At 47.3% G+C, this 20,467-nt stretch overlaps 1 protein-coding gene and 1 non-coding gene across 6 annotated transcripts in view; one reads left to right on the top strand and one right to left on the bottom strand.

Moving 5' to 3' along the window:
* The window catches only part of MCC (MCC regulator of WNT signaling pathway), a 434,517-nt gene that overhangs the window by 282,564 nt on the left and 131,486 nt on the right, over positions 1-20,467 (top strand). The window lies entirely within an intron of this gene.
* Positions 19,799-19,934, bottom strand: LOC122898306. The gene has a single exon (XR_006382975.1). It is a non-coding gene; the product is annotated as a small nucleolar RNA SNORA43 (small nucleolar RNA).

Here is a 20,467-nt window from a genome sequence, read left to right on the forward strand (position 1 = left end):
ACTGAGAATCTGAATGAATAAGAAGCTCCCCGAATGAGGTGGGCTGTCACTCAGCTAGTACTTCCGTGTCCAGGCTGTGTCATGTGTCTTCTCTCTGAGTCCTCATAAACCTATGGGGAAGGTGGTGTAACTCTCCGTTTTGCAAGTAAGTGAAGTATAGGTTATAAATTGCATGGCACACGGTTAGTGTCAGAACTAGGATTCTCTCTGGCCCACGGGACCTCACAGACCATGCGTATGTGCCTTTAACCCTTACTTCTTAGGACCACATGCAAGGGACAGGCTAAATGTAAGCAGTGGGGTCGGAGTTATGAGTGATATTTTCTGCTTATGGTTTTTGTGGGGTTTTTTTGGGGGTAACTTACAAGTTTTTTTGCAGAAAATATATAAACTTCAGGAGGAGAAAACTCTTAGTGACACTGACCACAAAGTCGCCCCAAGAATGTTTCTCTTGTGGATTGGAAGCCTTCTTGGAGGTGGTTTTCAAAGGGTGCTTTGATCTAATAGTATGGCCTTAGCCAAACCTCTCCAGGTTTTGTCTTGGCTGTCTCTCTGGGGTGGGGTCGTGTTCAGGGCCGGGAGAGTGGGTGCCGTGGTGACAGTGGGGCACAGATGATGGGCCACGTGGCCCCAGGTCATGGGGAATGTGCACCCCTGGGGAACCGATGGCCCCGGCAGGCCACTCGGCTTAGTTGCTGTTATGTAATCAGTTGTGTCCCTTTATGGTCACATAATACAAAATGTCGAAAAGAAAAAAGTCACCCCAACCTCCGCTCTGCGACCTTGCTTCCTCCCGTTCCTCATGGATGCCGAGGTGCTGCTTGAGATGAGGAGCTGATGACGAGAGGGAGGAGACCTTGACCTGCGTCACCGAGAGGTCAGGGAGTCTCCGCGGTGTCCTCTCCCCATCCCATGGGTCCCCCCTCCCCTGTCTGCCAGCCTCCCTTTGTTCCAGCCGAGGGCCCCAGCCTGGCTGTGGGGACACACAGCCCAGCAGGGGCTCTCCAGCAGCTGTGCCGTCATGCTCGGGGACCAGCCCATTTTCTCACTGCGAAGTCTGGAACCTGTTCTCACCAGGACGGCTGATGCTTCGGCTGGGACCTGGGCCAGAAGAGAGCAGTTGAAAAAGACAGGGGACCTGTTGCTCCTCTGAAGGAGTAGACGGAGAGGAGAGGGGCAGGGGCAGAGCCCGGCGGAAATGGAATGTGAGTTTCAGAAACCACCTGGGAGGTCGAGTGGATGGAGAGTGGGCTGAGCACCTAGAGGCGTTCTTGAAATCCGAAAGGTCAGGAGAACAGAGGTCAGAGGAAGCTGTGGCCGCCTGCTGTGGAGGCGGGTAGGGGCACTTCACCCTTCTCAACCCTCCCTCCCCTGACGTTTGTCAGGTCTGGGTGGGAAGAAATCCGCAGCGTGCACAGCTTCTGCTCAGAGACACAGGGAACCTACATGCGGTGTGACGTGTATTCCAAAAGGCAGTGATGGTAGTGTTTGCATTTGATGAGCTCTCGTTTTATGTATTTACATCGTTTTTTGAAAGACTTATTTACTTTGGTTGCGGGAGGAGAGAGAGAGAAAATGAACAGGGGATGGGGCAGAGGGAGAAGGAGAAAGAGAATCCTTCAGGCAGGCTCCCCGCTGAGCCCAGAGCCCAATATGGGATTCGATCTCATGACCCTGAAATCAGGACCTGAGCCAAAACCAAGAGCCAGCCATTCAGCCAACCGATCCTCCCAGGTGCCCCGGTTTCTGGTGTTTTATAACTCAGGTGATCTGGAGGGTGAGGCCCTGCACCCGCTGTCGTAACACAGCCCCCCAGCTCTGGCCCTCCCTCCATCCCCCCTCTCTTACCTCAGGGTACTTCTGTTTGGCCCTAAGCACCATCATGGATGTGGTGAGGGCAGTTGTTTTCACGAGGCGTTTCCGTGTCTATTCTGAAACTTGAGGGATGTTTACTGTTTTTCTTGGCCTCTCAGAATCAGGCAGGCCCCCAGAAAAAGGCAGGGGCTCTGAGGGTGCTTCCTCCCACTGCCTCTTTCCTCCTCCACGGGCTGCCCTGGCACAGCCTTCTCACGTGTCCGGAGGCTGTGGTCCTCGAGCCCTCGGGTATTTCTGTAGTATTGTACGAGTGCCTGGTGGCTGTCGCCACACCTGCTCCTGCTTCCACCCCACTGGTGACACCCGAGGTTTGGTGAGGGTTTTATCTGTCTGTTGAGTTTTATCAGCAGAAGGGGGAAGCTCCTACTGACTAGCTCTGCTCTCTTCAGCTGTGAGGCAGGGACATTGGAGTCAGAATCATTTCTTTCCTGTGCCCTAAGGGCCTCCTTTTCCTGTGGCTCACTTGAAGTTTTTTTTCTTTCCTTTTCTTCTTCTTCTTTTTTTTAAAGTACTTTTTTTTTTTTTAAAGATTTTATTTATTTATTTGACAGAGATCATAAGTAGGCAGAGAGGCAGGCAGAGAGACGAGGAAGCAGGCTCCCCCCTGCTGAGCAGAGAGCCCGATGCGGGACTCTATCCCAGGACCCTGGGATTATGACCTGAGCTGAAGACAGAGACTTTAACCCACTGAGCCACCCAGGCGCCCTTCTTTTTTTTTCTTAAGAGATTTGTTCATATGAGAGAGAGTGTTCGTGCCTCTAAGTGAGGCATGGGGGAGGGGCAGAGGGAGAGAGAATCCCAAGAGAATCCAGACTGAGGGCAGAGCCCGACCTGGGGCCCGAACCCAGGACCCTGAGATCATGACCTGAGCTGGAACCAAGAGTCAGGTGCTCAACTGACCCCCCCACCCCCACCCCCCAGGTGCCCTCACTTGAAGTTTTTCTGACCTTGGAGAATTCCCATAGCCTTCATTTCCCACCAGATTTTGCCCTTGCCAGGCAGGCCAAACAGCCAGGATCTGAGGAAAACATAATGAGCTGCCACCTGTTGGTTTTCACCCTCCTTCCCATGTACTGCTTCTGGGAGTATAAATTGGTACCACCATTTATAAGACCATTTGGGTAGCTTTCTGGGAAACGGAAGGTAGTCTAACACCTGTGCTTGTTGGTGAATCCAGGAGATGCTCCCTCACGACCACAAGGAGTCAAGTAGAGGACCCTGCATCACCGTGCTGTTTATAGCAGTGAACAAATTAAGGGCAGCTGAGACTTCCAGCAGAACTGAAAAACCCTGGGATCTTCCCATGGTGGAAGCACATAAATGTGCTTCATACAACACTTAAAATGAATACTTCATTGATACCGTTACCTCAGCAGAGATGATCTTCTTATGGCAAGTTGGGGGTACCATATTAAAGGCTGCGTAGAAGAGAACAGTATGTATAAAATTTAAAGGAAAACAGTTTTAGACCTTTATGGAAAGTTAGGTCAGGTGAAAACCTGGTAAGGTGGGTTCTTACCAGCTTTGGTGGGGTAGCTGGCTTTGAGGAAGAGTATGGGGTCAAGGTTTGACACAAGAGCTTTAAGTGAGCTGTAACCTATTGCCTTTCAAAAAATTGGCAACAAAAAATTGGCCTGAGTGGTTCAGCTGGTTGGGCAACTGCCTTCGGCTCAGGTCATGATCCTTGGAGTCCCTGGATCAAGTCCCGCTTCTGGCTCCCCACTCGGTGGGGAGTCTTCTTCTCCCTCTGACCTTCCCCCCTCTCATGCTCTCTCTCTGTCTCATTCTCCCCCTCTCAGATAAATAAATAAAATCTTTTAAAAATCTGGCAACAAATAGGACCAAAGATTGACATCTATTAAATCAAGGTAGTCAGTATATATACAATTCTCTACTGTTCTGTATGTTGTAAAGATTTTCTTATAAAAGTGGAAACACAGAGACTGTGCTTAAGGGACCCATTGTTTGGAATTCTTGCAAAGATTGTCACATACCCTTCCTCTGACATTTTCTTAGTAGCCACGCATCTTCAGCCTTCGAGGGCAAATTGGATTTTTTTTTTCCCTAAATAAAGGGCAATTGGTGTTGAATCTTAGCAAGATAGATAATAAATCAGAAGGCCATCGAAGAAAGAGAGTGAATGTCTGAGCAGTAGCAGCATTGGGAAAGGAGGTCCCTGTCCTCCTGAGAGACTTGTCAGGACAGAACTCATCCCCATAAATATGTAAGTTGGACCTGCTTGTTAATAGCTCAGCCTTGCTCCTGACTGGCCTCACAGCCAGACTGCTATGTTTTCTGATAGACCCTCACAGTCTGTCTCTGCTCCTGGGCCTTCAGGCCATTCTTTTCTGTTCAAGTGGAAAATTAGGCTAGAACTTCAAAGTTTCTTTCTCCTGTCCTGTGAAATCCCAGGGGTGGCCTAGGGTGAGTCCCTCCACCAGGGCCACAAGCGAGAGCCTCACACTGCAGGGACAGCTGACTGGGTCCCAGGACAGGATGCCAGCCTCTTGCAGAGAGGGGTTCTGAGCGAGTTAAGGACTGCAGCTGTCCTTAACGGTAGGTTCAGAGAGCACATGCCGGATTATTTTGTGTACTCTGGTTTCGGAAGCCTCTGGAAGCAGTGGGCAGGTCGGAGGTGTTAGGGATTCTGTTCACGTCCATCCTCTGGCTGCGTTCCAGGGCTCTGCTCTGTGACGGCTTTTCACAGGCCTCGGCAGATAGCCTGACTCTTCCAACGTGAGGCCGTCTCTGGGCTTTGCGGTCAGGATATCTGTTGCTCCAAGTTCCACCTTGTCCCAAGGGGGGACAGGCATTTCTTTTCTCACATGTATTTTTCCTTGTGTGGTAGCTGTTTCTCCCCCAGGTTATCTAATACTGGCTTTTGATATTCTTTGCTCTGTTTTAATGGTGCGTTGAACTTGGAGTTTAGCTAAGTTTTGATTCTTGGCTTTGCTGCTGACGGACAGCTCCATGACCTTGGGTGCCATTACTCAACCTCTGAGACTCCATTAACGCACACTTAGGAGAAGAGCGATCGCACCTTCCTTAAGGGATTATTGTGATGACTCAATGACTGGATGTGAATAGAATACCTTGCACAGGACATTCAGGTTCAGTGTTAATGGGTATCTTCCTACCATACTCCTCTGAAAAATGTGGGTGCCCTCAATCTTGATTTCCCCCTCCTCCTCTGTGCATTTCGGCTGTCTTTGCTTAATGATCATGTCAATGTAAAGCCTTCAGCCCCTTGATCAGATTTACTCTTTTTTTTTTTTTTTAAAGATTCTATTTATTTATTTGACAGAGAGAGATCACAAGTAGGCAGAGAGGCAGGCAGAGAGAGAGGAGGAAGCAGGCTCCCTGCTGAGCAGAGAGCCCGATGAGGGACTTGATCCCAGGACCCTGAGATCATGATCTGAGCCGAAGGCAGTGGCTTAACCTACTGAGCCACCCAGGCGCCCCCAGATTTACTTTTAAAAAAATTACTTATTTGACAGAGAAAGAGAGAGAGACAGACAGTGAGAGAGGGAGAAGGAGATTCCCTGCTGAGCAAGAAGCCCGACGTGGGGCTCGATCCCAGGACTCTAGGATCATAACCTGAGCCGAAGACAGACACTTAACAGCTTAGCTACCCAGTCGCCCCAGAATTACTTATTAAATAATAGAAGCTTTGCAGTCATTCCCCTGCATTCACCAGGGCTGCCCTTTTGAAACTAAATCTGGACTGCCAGGTATACCGTGGCAGGACACACGATTCTGTGATCCTTGGTTACCTGTTTGACGAAGGTGCCAGAATAATTGGGATCCTTTTTACCTCCTTTTGGTAAACAAAGATGAATTTGGTTTGTCGGATGGCTCTTGTCTTCTCCCGAAGCTTGACAGCATCCAGTCACGGCTGCGATGAATTTATAATGGAAAATGGGGTGTCCAGAAGTGACCGCAGGCTTGCATGGAATATGGACAGGCTGGCTCTGATAGGAGCTCTCGATGTGATTTCAATTCCCATCTGAGGTCTCCGCCTCCTTACCTCTAAATAATGCATGATCCCTTTTACATCCCCTTTTGCAAACCTGGGAGCGAGAGAGGCCTCTTTATGGCTTGGTTTACTTGCTCCTACTTTCCCATCTCAAGAATGATCACGGGATCGTGCTCCAGCAGGCCGCACACTAACTTTGTTTATGTCCCTGTTATGTCTTTGTTGCTCAATTTGTTCTGAGTATGCAGTTGAGCTGTAAGGAGCCTGGCCTGTAACGTGGACTCGATCTGACCTGCTGTGGCTCCCGTTTGTGAGAACTTACATCTCAGGGAAAGAGTTTTACTTTTCTGCTTTCGGCAGGAGCATTCACTTCTGCTCTGTTGGCGTGTTTTATAATCTCAGTCTCTACTAGACAAAAGGATATGTAGAGGTTGTTGGGGAGCTTCTAAGCGGGTGTTAACGGGCAGGAGAGGTAGTCTACTCAGCCGGCACACACTTTAAATGATGTCGTATGACACGGTGTTCAGGGGTGTGCCGCAGTAGACGATGAATGCCTATTTCAGGAATTCTGTAACAGTCACACTGGAGGGACTAGGCTGTCTGCTGTGGACATGACTGGGTTAATGATTATCTATAATTTAGGAGTAGACACTCTTGGTGTTGTGCTGGATACGCAGAGAATCCCAGCTCTGGGGGCAGCTGGTGCTGTCTCTCTCTCTGGGCATGTGGGACACCTACATACAGCATTGTCTCCAGCTGCAGCATTAGAAGTGAACCTACCCTGAACATATCTCCAGAATGCCTGGTCTCAGCTCTTAACTATCCTGGGATCCTCTGATCCTTCCAATACCCTAGTCTGCTGAGGGTGCTCTTAGGCCACTTTTATTTGGAAAAAAAAAAAAAAGAGAGAAGTCAGAACAGAAGGAGGAGACTTGCCTCTGATCAGAGAGCCAGTGAGGGATGGTGCGGGATCCACACCCTGGTGTGCCGGGGCGCAGAGCCCAGGCTTCCGTCCACCCTACTTAGAGTGCTCTTGTTGCTCCCCAAGCAGCAGTGTGGTGAGAATTAAATGAGTTTGTGTAAATATGGACAGATGGAACAGCGCACAACAGAGGTGGTCATGTTTGTGAGATCATCAAGGCTTTTATTTTTAAAATGTGAGAATACAGAAGGAAAACCATCTAGTTTGGCAAGAAAACCTTGGGGTCAGCTTCTAGGAAGAAGTACTATTGAAGGTGACCTTGACCGGTCAGTAGGGACAGAAGGGTGTGACATTAATACGGCCACATTGTGTGTGAGGGGCAGAAGCAGGAGGGGTAGTGGCAAGACAGGTGCAGAACGGAGGAGGAACGAGGGATGGAAGCTTAGATGCTCTTGGAATGGTAGGTGGAAACCAGCTGTTGAGAAGCCTCAAAATATCCTGAACCCTAAAAGGCCAGCTCTTTTCAGTCATTCCCCCACAGCAGAGGTCTGGGGTGGGTAATTCTTTGTTTGGGGGGGGGCAGTCCTGAGCACTGGGGGTATTCAGCAGCATCCTAGGCCTCTGCCCACTCCGTGTCAGTAGCCCTCTCCTTGCACCCCCCCCCCACTTCCATTGTGAAAAGCAAAATATGTCTCTATACATGGCCTGGGAATGGACTTGCCCTTGACTGTGAACCATGGCCCTCAAGTAAGACAAACTTAGAAACTGCCCACTTCAGGAAGCTGTAGCAGTCAGGTTACAGTCAGTGCAGCCAGGACTGACCTTCGGAAGCGTTCATAGCTTCGAAGTTCTTCAACATCTCAGGGCTAATGGAGGTTTTCTTCTGAAAGTGCATGTGTGTGGGCACCTGGGTGGCTCAGTGGGTTAAGCCTCTACCTTCGGCTCAGGTCGTGATCACAAGGTCCTGGGATCGAGCCCCATATTGGGCTCTCTGCTCAGCAGGGAGCCTGCTTTCTCCTCTCTCTGCCTGCCTCTCTGCCTACTTGTGATCTCTGTCTGTCAAATAAATAAATAAAATATTTTAAAAAGTGCCCGTGTGCTGCAGACGACGAAGCTAGCTGCCTTTGGAGGCAGGAAGGCTGCCGGTCTTCAGCACAACACACTGATGTTTTCGCTGCTCTTTGCTCTGGAAATAGGTTTCTTTGTTCAAACCCCTCTTGAATATTTTGCTTTGTTTATGTGTCAGTATTTTAATTTTAGAAGATGTCTTATGAAGTCAGGGAGCTTGTCTTTTATATTGGGTATTAATACCTATTTCAAGCATACATTATGTAATTTATGCGATGGGCACTTAGTTCTTTTCTGTAATCATCATCTATAAAATACAGTATTCCTGCTGCTTGGCACTGTGTTTAAAAATATGGTTTCGATTGCATCAAATGTTTAGAATGTGAAGTCAAATGATGGTTGAACTGAGCACACATGGTATGTGCAAGGATTATTTTTTTATAATAGTGATTCTTGGTATTTCAGTATTTGATTAAAATAAATAATAACCCTAAGTTTCTCTTCAAAGGAAAAGTGCACACATGCTTTACTTTGTTCTTTACTATATCCATCTCAATCTTAAAAACACTCTTAAGTCATGGTGAAATCAAATAAATTGTCGCCGCAGGGCAGGCGTCCACAAACCCAAAGGCCAGGCTGGGCAGGTTCAAGCAATGAAGTGGGCTAGAAGGTGTATTCGTTTTAGTCTAAAAGATGACATTGGGGCTCCTGGGTGGCTCAGATGGATAAACGTTCGACTCTTGGTTTCGGCTCAGGGTTATGAGATCCAGCCCCAAGTCGGGCTCCACATGCAGTGCGGAATCGGCTTGAGAGTCTCTGCCTGCTCCCCCACCCCAGATGAATCTTTAGAAAAGTAAAAAGATGGCTGTGCCACGGGGCTCGGGGAAGTGTCTGCCTTCTGCCCTGGGATCAAGCCCCTTGTTAAGCTCCTTCCCTCAGTGGAGAGTCTGCCTCTCCTTCTCCCTCTGCCCCTCCTCACTCCGCATGCATTCTCTCTTTTTCTCTCTCTCTCCATCTCAAATAGATAAATAAAAATTTTTAAAAATGTTAATTATGGAGGGCCGTGGTTGAGAGGGGAACTGCCGTCACTCCTAGTCCATTGTCCCCTTGCCAGCTACAGGCCTTGGTTGCTAGAGTTCAGGTGGTTTAAAGAAATCCACAAAGGTATTTTCACAGTAAATCCATTCATACTTACAACAGGCTCAAATAAAGGAGACTGTGCAGACCAAACACCATGTATGGGATGGTCCGTTTATAGCCCCCTTCCCCTGGGAGCCACCTGTGTTGTGGCTTCACGTGCTTATTGGCACCCACGCTCTGGGTGCCCCCAGTTTGAGAAGCAGGGCCTGGGAGCCAGGGAGACCATGCAGACGCGGTCAGATCCCTAGTAACTTGAAAGGAGCGAGGCAGCACTGGGATGTGTGTCCTCCAGCATCCCCCAAGGGACCCCTACCCTGCTTTAGCAGCAGCTCCGACTCATTCCTACCTACTGGGTTTTTATGCATCACCCCTCCCCCCAACATACACCCATCCCTTCTTTAAAACACCCCCACAACCTTTCTCCTGTTACCCGTTTGCAAATCTCTGGGTCCTGGTGTCTCTCCTCTGAATGCGGGCTTATTTGCTCTTCCTTCTTGAATCAGGGAGTCCTGAAATGAATTCGTCCGACCAGGGTATGGTCGGGAGGCATTGAGATCTCTCTCACACTCCCCACACAGCCTCTGATACTCTGTCCTGAGACTGCAGAGCTCCTTGGCAGCCACGGGCACGCTTAATTCACCATGAACTTAGTGTGAACTAGAATTTCTAAATCTCTTTTATATATTCTGCTACCAAGCCATATTTTCTCTCCTACACTTGTAATAAATTACTTTAGCACGCTCGGGGATGGTAATGACTCAAGAGGGCCCGCAGCTGGTAAAGCTGTTTGTGCCTCTCAGCAATCCTGGGTGGCTGCCGCGTGTTTAAGCATGTTTGTTTTTTAACATAAATATCCTTCTTACCTTCTTGTCCGCGGTCAGTTTTTGCAGTTGCTTGTGTGGCCGTCTCTGGTCCTTCTCCTTTGCCGCTTCTGGTCTCCTAGGAGTTGGGAATTTGGGCATTCAGGAATTTTAGAATCGTGGAATGAGCATTTCTAGAATTTCAGACAAGATAGATGGTCTCTGTGTGGGCCCTTAGTATGGGTCAAGCATGTGGGTGCAGGTTGGATGATAATGTTTCTTTTGCCGGTCAGAGTCATTTATTTTCCCTCCAGTTTTCAGGTCTGTAGAGGAGTTGTTCCCTCTAGGACTCCTGTCTTGTCAGGTAAGACTTGGCTGCACAGAGGAACTCTTCCCGTTAAGACAGCCACCCTTCTTCACCTTCTTGTCTCCCCCAGCTGTCTGAGGAGCTGGGACCTCATCGCGGACACCACCTAGATAGGACCCAGGCTTGGATGCATTTAACTTCTTACGCCTACTCTCTCCGTGTAAAGGTGAAGCTTCAACCATTGTGGAGAAGCCATTTAAAGACAGAATGGTTAATAACCTTCTGAGGCCTGACATTCATTCCATGGTTTTTGACTAGTGTTCCTGTGGTTGGTGTGATGGTACATGGTCATTAGATCCCCCATGGGCTCCCCTGGAGGTCTTTGCCATCTTCCTCTCTCCTCCTTTTCAACTGAAAGGTAGACACCTGGGTCACTTAGTTGGTGTAGTGTCTGACTCCTGGTTTTGGCTCAGGTCATGACCTTGGCGTTGTGGGATCAAGCCCTGTATTGGGTTCTGTGCTCAGTAGGGAATCTGCTTCCCCCCTCTCTCTGCCCCTTCCCCAGTTTGTACCCACGCATGTTCTCTCTCTCTCTCTCTCAAATAAATCCTTAAAAAGTGGAGGGAATGAGATGTAGGTTTGGGCACAGAGGTTCTCAGAATAACTTTTTCTGTCACTACAATATATATATCTGTAAGTCCTTTAAAACTTAAATCGCCTATTTCAGAGTATAATTCTAGAATTGGAGATGTTGAAAGTTGAAACTGTTAGCTATCTAGTATGCCTCTGTCAGGGAAGTATAAAGGTTTTACACTGAAGTTCTTTCTTTGGACATGCTCAATTGACTTAAACCTATCCATTTCTTGACATTTTTGCTAAAAACAAGTCTGGTTGACCTTTGTTCCAGTAGGATTGTAGAAACTGAGCCGCTATACAGGAAAACTATGTGCTAGTCCAAAAATGAGCAAAATAAAGTCTTTTTTAAAAGATTTTATTTATTTATTTGACAAAGAGATCACAAGTAGACAGAGAGGTAGGCAGAGAGAGGTAGGGAAGCAGGCTCCCTGCCGAGCAGAGAGCCCGATGCGGGGCTCGATCCCAGGACACTGGGATCATGACCTGAGCTGAAGACAGAAGCTTTAACCCACTGAGCCACCCAGGCATCCCCTAGCAAAATGAAGTCTTACAGGTTGGTTTAATTTTTCTTTCACCATCTTTCTGACCAGCCCAAACAAAAAAATTATGTTACGCCTGTAAGTTAAGGAAAACCAATTGAGTTGGTGGGAGAGTGGGTGGCAGACAGTTAGAAGCTAATGTCGCTTTTCCAGACATCTTAAGTAAAAACCGAGCTTTAGGTTAAGGACCTGAATTATCCCATGATGCTCTGCCAAAGAATTGATACTTTGTTATTGCCAAGTTCGTCTCAACAAAAATGGTGCTGTCAAGTAGGAAAACAGTCTCCTAAGAGCAAACGGTAACATTAAGAGATGACAGCTCTTTGGAAAGTCACTAGAAATTAAATGCCAGCTCTCTCCTCTAATGAGCTTTGGAGGGAGGTGGCGATGGGTTTGGGCATCAGACATTCATTCTACTCGGCCAGCTTTATGACTTTGGATAGTTACTCTAACCTCCATGGGCTTCAGTTTGTGCAAGAGAAAAATAGAATGGGGAATTGTGAAGAGCGGAGGAGTGTGGAAGGGAGGGTAACAAAGAAGGGGGGTAAGGGGGCAGGAGCTAGGTGAGGGTAGTAGTCCTTTATTCTTACACCTTCCCACGTCTTGTGTCAGATGGAACTTGAGGGAGTTTTAGGTAATCGTTCCTCACTAGTTAGTTCACACCCACCCTGGATGGTCTGCTTTCCTGTGGTCCTCTTAGGATGGGTTTTTTTTTTTTTTAAAGATTTTATTTATTTATCAGAGAGAGAGGGAGAGGGAGAGAGAGCGAGCACAGGCAGACAGAATGACAGGCAGAGGCAGAAGCAGGCTCCCTGCTGAGCAAGGAGCCCGATGTGGGGCTCGATCCCAGGACGCTGGGATCATGACCTGAGCCGAAGGCAGCTGCTTAACCAACTGAGCCACCCAGGCGTCCCTAGGATGGGGGTTTTGCCTCTGCGTCATTCCCCCGGTGTCTGACTAGCTCTGGGTCTATATTCTCAGACACTGTGCTGGATACAATTTTCCTGTTAATGTAGCTAAGGGTTGGGATGGTCATTTTGGGGCCTTTAATGCAGTGTTTCCCTGCAGGCTTATTTGGAAACAAAACCCTTGGGCGAGGCCAGGCCCCTCCTCAGGAGAGAGATGTCTGGGGAGAAGGAGGTTGCTGAGTCAATGACCTTGATGTTTTAGTCAGGGCTGAACACCAATTGGACACTCTTCTTTCTTAAGTAGGAAAATGTTTTTAAGAGTAGTGTTCTAAGTTTTCTCCAACTGGCACCTAAAGGGAAAAAAAAGATTGATGTGAAAAGAGTCCTATATTGAAAACATTGAAATTTAGAGATACTTATTCTTAAAAAAATCTTTTTTTCTCTCTGACATACACACATAGCTTAAACTTTTCAACCTCCCTCCAGTTTGAATCAAGAGGGTAAGGAACTTGCATTTTGGCTACTAGAGTGAGCAAGCAGTCTTCAACCTTCCTACCACCCCCCTTAAGATTGTATTTATTTTTTCCGAGAGAGACCACCAGTGGGGTGGTGGGCAGAGGGAGAGAGAGAGTCTCAAGCTGACTCTACCCTGAGCCCAGGGCCCAACGCGGGCTTCCATCCCAAGTTGTAAGATCACGACCTGAGCTGCTGAAAGCAAGAGTCAGAGGCTTACCGGATTGAGCCACCCAGAAGCCCCCTAACCTTCTAAATCAGTAACAGTAAGGAGCAGCTGGGCTGCTGAGCGATCCAGAGCCCCGGCTGTGTAAGGCCGTCTTCTGGCAGCTGGGTACCCAATACAAATCATAGGTTGCACGTGTGTTCTGCCCACCTGGACACCTTCCCCACACAATGAGAGTTGTTTTTTGTTTTTGTTTTTAAAGATTTTATTTATTTGACAGACAGAGATCACACATAGGCAGAGAGAGAGAGAGAGAGAGAGAGAGGAGAAAGCAGGCTCCCCACAGTGCAGAGAGCCCGAGGTGGGGCTTGATCCCAGGACCCTGGGATCATGACCCTACCCGAAAGCAGAGGCTTTAACACACTGAGCCACCCAGGTGCCCCAGAATGAGAGTTTTTATACCTGTTGAAATCCTACTCCCAGGCTCAGCCCAAATACCCACTCTCTAATAAAATCTTCCTAAGTCCCACTCCCCCTGCTTGTGTTCTCTCTCTCACTGTCTCTCTGTCAAATACATAAATAAAATCTTAAAAAAAAAAAAATCTTCCTAAGTCACCACTGAGGGGAATTGCATGGAATCTGCTATGCTGTCTGGTGGCAGATCATTGGGACCTGCTCTGTGGCCCTGTCACAAGCCCGCAGTGGCTGGAGGGGCAGCGCGGTTACTCGGTAAACACCTTCTGCTGTAGATGGTCACGTCCTCATGGGCTAAACAAGCAAGTTCATGCTGGGAACCGGACCTCTGCTAAATGTGGGCACTCAGCGTCCCGTAGGGAGCTGGCACGTGAGTACCGGTGTCACTGTGATGGGAAGGGCATCGTAGGTCACAAGTGCTGCAGTAGTTTCCTGTGAGCGTCTCTGTGTAACTTTTAGAGGTCTTAAACTTTTGAAGTTGGCGAGTGTCTCATCAACCTTCCACACCTTAACAGAATGCTCAGAGCCTAACGGGTCCCCAGGATGCGCATGTTAAATGAATTCCTTAACCATTTTGTTAGCAAAGAGAATGTGTGCACCCATTTAACCACCCCGCACTGCCGGGCCGGGCTTGAGTGCTCTAACAGAAGAACAGACTTCTGGTAAATGCTAACAGGAGGCAGATGTTTTGTATGATGTGCATAAGGCAGTGTAATCCCTCCCATCCTGTGAAAACCTCTTTTAAAGCTCCCCCGATGGAGAAACTGACCTGACAGGTAACTCGTCCCCCCAGGGGAGGAAGAGCACAGTGGCTATTACTGTAGGAAGACACGGGACTCTTCCAGCAGAGTCCTCTGAGTTGACACAGAGCCCCGGGCAGCTCACTCCGGCTGGATGGTTAGGGGAGAATGGGTGATGCAGGGAGCTGGTCCTGTGGAGAGCACCACATCTGTGAGGGGGCGGTTACAAGCCCCCTGGGCAGGACGGCACACTCAGAATGCACCGGGAGGTGGGGGGCACTGCAGTCCCAACCGAAGACACTGGTTCGTTCTTCACGGTGACCAGTTTCACGATCTTCTTATTTTTCTGCCGTGTTAGTTTTGGATCTGTGACTTTTACATGTGAAGAGAGGAGCTATCCAGACGGACGAGCTTCGTTTTGGTTTGAGAGCTGCATTTTGCGGTTAACACTACAAGCCCAGAACCTCTCATCTGTCAGTGCTGTTACCCTTTCCATTCGCTCCTACTCCTTCCTTTTGCTGCATCGATTCCAGTGGGCTAGATATCCTGCAGCTGGGGAAACTGAGGCCCCGAGAATAAAGTTAGATTTGACCCTACTCTTCGGATGGCAGTGTGTAATCAGCATATAGCAAAGGCCACTGTGCATGCTCTCTCATTTGTGTTCCATTCTGTAGTTAGAGATGCTGTCTGTAGTTGGATGTTATCAGTTTCATCTTTGGAGTTCATACACGTTATCTCTTAGTAAGTAATGTATATATAATATATGATATGTATAATGTATATTATGCTTAAATACTGACTTCAACTATTAGAAACAGTACAACAGCCAAGCTGAATTCCTTTGGGTCTCTGTGAAAGTGTAGCTCACCAGAACCTATTTCTGAATTCTAATCAGGACATTTCAAGGATGGTCATGGTTTTCGGACAAATAGTGCTGGTCTCAAATTTGCCGGATACGGTCTTTGAAGAGGCCTGTGTGCATCCAGGCATATTTTGTTAGCAACAGAACCAGGGAAACTGCTTCTTGGGATTCAAAGCTTCCCGTGAAAATCTATTTTTAGGCCTTGTCTAAACCTGGCAACTGTCTAAATTGTCTTTTTCTGGTGATTTAAATTGAGTTGTCTTTATTAATTTGTCTTCGAGTTCATGAAGACATTTGTTGGTCTTAAACTTAGAGCTTAGAAGAATGCATATAGGTTTTTAGGTCACTGCTACATCAATATAATTTAATCAGTTTGGCTAGTCAAAGCTGTGGCTCTTCAAAATTAGAATTGGCTATTTGGGATTATTTCAGACTAAATTATAAACAAGATTAATGATGGTTTGCAATGTAGAGTGCTGAATGGGGACAGGTAGGACATTATTTCACATAATTAGAATTTTTTTTTCTCATTAGAGAAATAATTTTACCCTTCGTTGTAAAATATAGGAAGTCAGAGAATACTAAAGCCAAAATTACCTAAAATCCTGCATCCAGTTATATTTACCATTTACCTTTTTTTTTAAAAAAAAATTAACATATACTGTGTGATTTGTTTCAGGGGTACAGGTCTGTGAGTCTTCAGTCTTACACAGTTCACAGTGCGCACCATAGCACATACCCTCCCCAGCGTCCATCACTTAGCCACCCCATCCCTCCCCCAGCCCCTCCCCCCAGCAACCCTCAGTTTGTTTCCCCAAGATGAAGAGTCTCTTACGGTTTGTCTCCCTTTCTGGTTTCCTTTTGTTTCCTTTTTCCCTCCTTTCCCCTATGATGCTCTGCTTTGTTTCTTAAATTCTGCGTATCAGTGAGATTCTATGATAATTGACTTTCTCTGGTTGACTTATTTCACTCAGCATAATACCCTCTAGCTCCATCCATGTCGTTGCAAGTGGCAAGATTTCAATTTTCTGGTGCCTGTGTAATAGTCTAGTGTGTGTTTGTGTCTGTGTGTATGTGTATGTGTATGTATATGTACATATGTATATATACCACATCTTCTTTATCCACTTGTCTGTCAAGGGACATCTGGGCTCTTTCTATAGTTTGGCTATTGTGGACATTGCTGTTTACCATTTACCTTTTAATATTTTCTGGTGTATAGAGAAAAAAACTGGTCCTCTTGACATTGTCGATACCCTAACAGGTACAAAGGGGTATTTTTTTTGGATAAGAAGCGATGACAGTATAGCATAAGCATTTGCCATGTCTGTCATAGGAATTTTTGTTAAGAAGCTGCTCATGGGCCACTCAGCCCTGCCTAGAAGGTGAAGGAGAAAGAGCCCACGAACTAGAATACTCTTCTCTCACAAGTGTAGCTTGAACAGGGTTGAAAGCAGAGGGGTGAAGTGAAGGAGGAGGAGGGAGTCAGTGGTCCCGTCTGTGAAGAACAGCAAGTGGGTTTGGCAGGTGGGTTCTCTGTGCAGTACAGCCCACAAATCTGAGTCCTACCGTATTTATTTTCCTTCATTAGATTTCCGAACTGGAAGCACTGAACTGAAAACTTGAAATGTATCAGGTTATTAAATTGAAAGCATGGGAGACAGAGGATGGAAATGAAGAGAAATGAGACCAATAGAGGCATTAGGAAAGAGAAAATGACAAATTCAAAACCAGGTTTGGGGGTAGCGGGGGATGGTAAGCAGTAGAGCTGGGCCAGTGGAGTCTAGAGCCGGCAGTGAAATCGTGCTCAGGGAGGACGGAGTGAGGAGCTACATCTGTGCTGTGATTGGGGGAGGAGGGTGGCAGGCCACCACTGAGCTCATTCTCTGTAGAAGTCTTCTTCAGCTGCACTCGCGAGGTGGGAGTAGAAATATCTAGGAAACACATAGTACAGAGCATGCGAAGCTACTTTTCAGAGAATTCAAAACCAAGACGTAGGAATGCGTAGCAGTAGCTTAAGTGAACACCCCGAAGCCCTTGGTTCAGGACGGTATCGGGCTGGGTGTTACATGTGCTAAATCATTGGATACTTGCAATACGCACGGCCACAGGGCATGGGAGTGACAAATGGTGGAGCTGGGATCTGAACCCAGGTGTGCCTGCGTCTAAGGCCCTGCTCTTGGAAACACCAGCAGGCCTGGGCTCTCATGCTCCCCAGTGTGAGATGGAAATAGGTGGTATATCCTTGCAGAAGGCTCACAGTTCCTAATGTGGTTGCTGAATTTGAGTAAAATCTTACTGAATTCAGCCACGTCCTTTTTTTTTTTTTAAATTAATGTATAATGTATTATTAGCCCCAGGGGTACAGGTCTTGAATCATCAGGCTTACACACTTCACAGCACTTACCCTACCACATACCTTCCCCAATGTCCATAACCCCACCCCCTCTCCCTACCCGCCTCTCCCCAGCAACCCTCAGTTTTGTGACATTAAGAGTCTCTTATGGTTTGTCTCCCTCCTGATCCCATCTTGTTTCATTTATTCTTTTCCTACCCCCCAAACCCCCCACGTTGCCTCTCTACTTCCTCATATCAGGGAGATCATATGATAGTTGTCTTTCTCCGATTGACTTATTTCGCTAAGCATGATACCCTCTAGTTCCATCCATGTTGTCGCAAATCAGCCGCCTCCTTTTGTCTTTTAGAGAACTTGCATACAATTAATTAGTAAATGAGGCACTACATTAACTTCTGAGATCAATGGAATCCAACTGGCCTTAATTTAACAAAATCCTGCATCTACAGTTTTTCAAGTCTTAAAACACGAGCACAGTGGTAACCCGAAACCCTTGAACCGGGTTTGGGAAGAGTTTCCCTTGGATTCCTTCCGTGAGGAGTCCAGAGCCAGTCACTTCAAAGTCCTGAGCATGGCCCTGAAGTAGCTCGTGTTCCTAACAGCCAAAGTACTTGTCTCTAACAGCACTGGAGAAGACAAATGTACCTAGTGCTCGGCTGCAAATGGATTAAAGTAGTGTTGATCCTCATCTGTCAGAACAATTAACGTGAGTAAAATACTTGCCCTACTTAAAGCAGATGGAGGGGGAGGGGAGGGGAGCCAGGGAAGAGGGGAGGACGCTCTGTACTACTGTTCATAAGATTAATGTTGCTCTGTGGGCAGAGAGAGCACTGGATTTATTTTCTGAACATTACATGGATTTACAGGGATGTCAGTTATTGCTGAAAGCACAGACTGTGTTCTTAAGGAGTCTCTGTAGGGTACTGAATGAGGCACAGAGGAGGTGTGGGGGTGGGGAGTGGCACGTGAGATATATAGCAATTTTAACAGTAAAGTACGACTTGTTGACCTCTTGTCCTCTGATTTTTAAACTCTGTTAAATCCAAGGCTTAACAGTAGCACAGCTTCTTAGAGGATGTATAAATATTGTTACAAGATTTTTTTTTTTTTTTTTTGATAAATAGAATGGACAGATGCAGGACTGTAGTGACTTGAGACGATAGCTCCGTGTTTTCAGGGAGACTTGAGAGGCCCTCTGCCTTCCACAAGAACTGGATCCATGCTACCAGGGTGGGAGGAAAAGAAAACAGCATTTTAATTAAGAATGAGACATCCAGGAGGATTTTATTATTCCTCGACAGTGGAAGTGGAATGGGAAAATTGTTGAGGTTAGCACAAGAATGATAGAAGATGACAGTTGTGTGAGAAAGAATATTTACATGAGTGCTGCATCAAGTTTTAATTCTAGGAAGCCCACTGAGGAAGGCAGCGGGCTGTTGGCAGAAATTCAGCCATCCCTGCCAGGACCGGACGTGGGGGTGAGGAGGGAGTATTATGGGGTGACCGCCGGCTGTGGGCAGATTGGGTAGAGATCATATTATTCCTTTGGCTATGCTCCCCACCGTGTTCCTCGTAAATAAATATTCTGTCCTGGTAGCCGCTCCTCCCCTGTTATGCTCTTCTTCTTGCCTCCTAGTCCCTCAGTTACTGGAAGTTCAGAGTCCTCTGCTGTCAGTCACGGCTTTCATGTTTCAATGAGATCCTTAGCCATCTTGCTAGAATAGCTGCTGGGTGCTGAGATGTCAAGATGGTCCTCTCACCACTGGGATGTCGTCTTTCTGAACAGGGACAGCAGAAAGGCAGCACCAGAGTTAACTGACTGAGGACCAAGAGTAACTCTGGAATTGCTCTTCTCAGGTCTTTCCAGAACATACTCGAAGTTGCGCCTTGCCTGTCTGAATCCCTGCTGCTTCTCTGAGCAGCATCTCTTCCTTCCTCTGGTCTTTGTCACCACTGAAATGGGAAAAAAAAATTAACTCTGTTCTGATTTGGGAAAAAAAAGTGTACATATAAACATTTTATATATATGTTATAGGTTTTTTTTTGGTTTTGTTTTGTTTTTTGCCCGAGTCACACGTGTCCCCCCACTGGGGTTCCCAAGACCATCCCCCCCCCCCGCCCTGGTTTACAGGGCTCAGTTGTGTCCCTCCCCCGCCCCAGCTTGACCAGACCTGCCTCCAGCAGTGCCTGTCTCAAGGGTCCTTAAAGCAGGGGTGTCCGTGGGCACAGGGCCCAAAGCCCACGCAGGGAGCGATGGCAGACCCCAGGCCACTCGGAACAGCTCTCGGCCAGGGACACATGACTTCTGGAAAGCGCTCCAGAGGGACCGTCTCAAGAAAGGAGACAGTCTCCTGGCCCATCCCACTGTCCGCAGCCGGCCGCCCGCTCATACCCGGCTTGGCTCACTGAGGGACGCCTCAGAAAACCCACACGTTTAGCGATCAGAGCTAGAAGCCCGATGCCAGGGGCGCCCGCCACGTGCCCGCGGAACCCGCTGCCCCCACGGCGGCTCTGGGGCATGTCCGGCTACAAACCATTCTTAGCGCTCACGGTTCTGAGCACTGAGCGTAGAAATAGCCGCTTGCTCTTTGCCCCAACGTCCCAGGTGCAGCAGAGCAGCTGGACCCGGGGTGTCGGCAAGTCCAGCACCTGTGGGGCCGTATATGTTATAGTTTTTAAATTAGTAAAGATCAGAAATTTCCTGTATATGATTGAGAAAATTGAGTATTTACTTGATAACATTTACTCAGTCATTAAAAATATATGAAGACTCTACACCAACTTGGGAAAATCTATACAAGATAACAGTAAATGAACAATGTATGTACACTATGATTATAGCCATTAAAAAAAAACACACATGCTTAAAAAATGGAAAGGACCATAGAGAAATCTAATAGCTGATGTAATTGTGGTTTTCAAAATGTAATTTTTAATTTCTTTATATAAAGTAGTTTTAAAGGTAAAGTATATTTAATCTTAACATTGTTCATAATCCCAAGCAGGCTTACATAATTGACTTTAATGCTCACGTTTGTTCTGCAATTGTGTGGCCGACACACAAACTTCTAGCTGTAGGTTTTCCATCCCTGTGCATCTCAGAGGCTTTATGGCTTCCTTGGCCACTGCCAGAAGTCCACACTGTGTCATTGTGCAAGTCCCACGAGGGCCCTCCAATGCCCGGT

The sequence above is a fragment of the Neovison vison genome, chromosome 1 (genome assembly GCF_020171115.1).
Source record: "Neovison vison isolate M4711 chromosome 1, ASM_NN_V1, whole genome shotgun sequence".
In the NCBI taxonomy this organism is placed as follows: Eukaryota; Metazoa; Chordata; class Mammalia; order Carnivora; family Mustelidae; genus Neogale; species Neogale vison.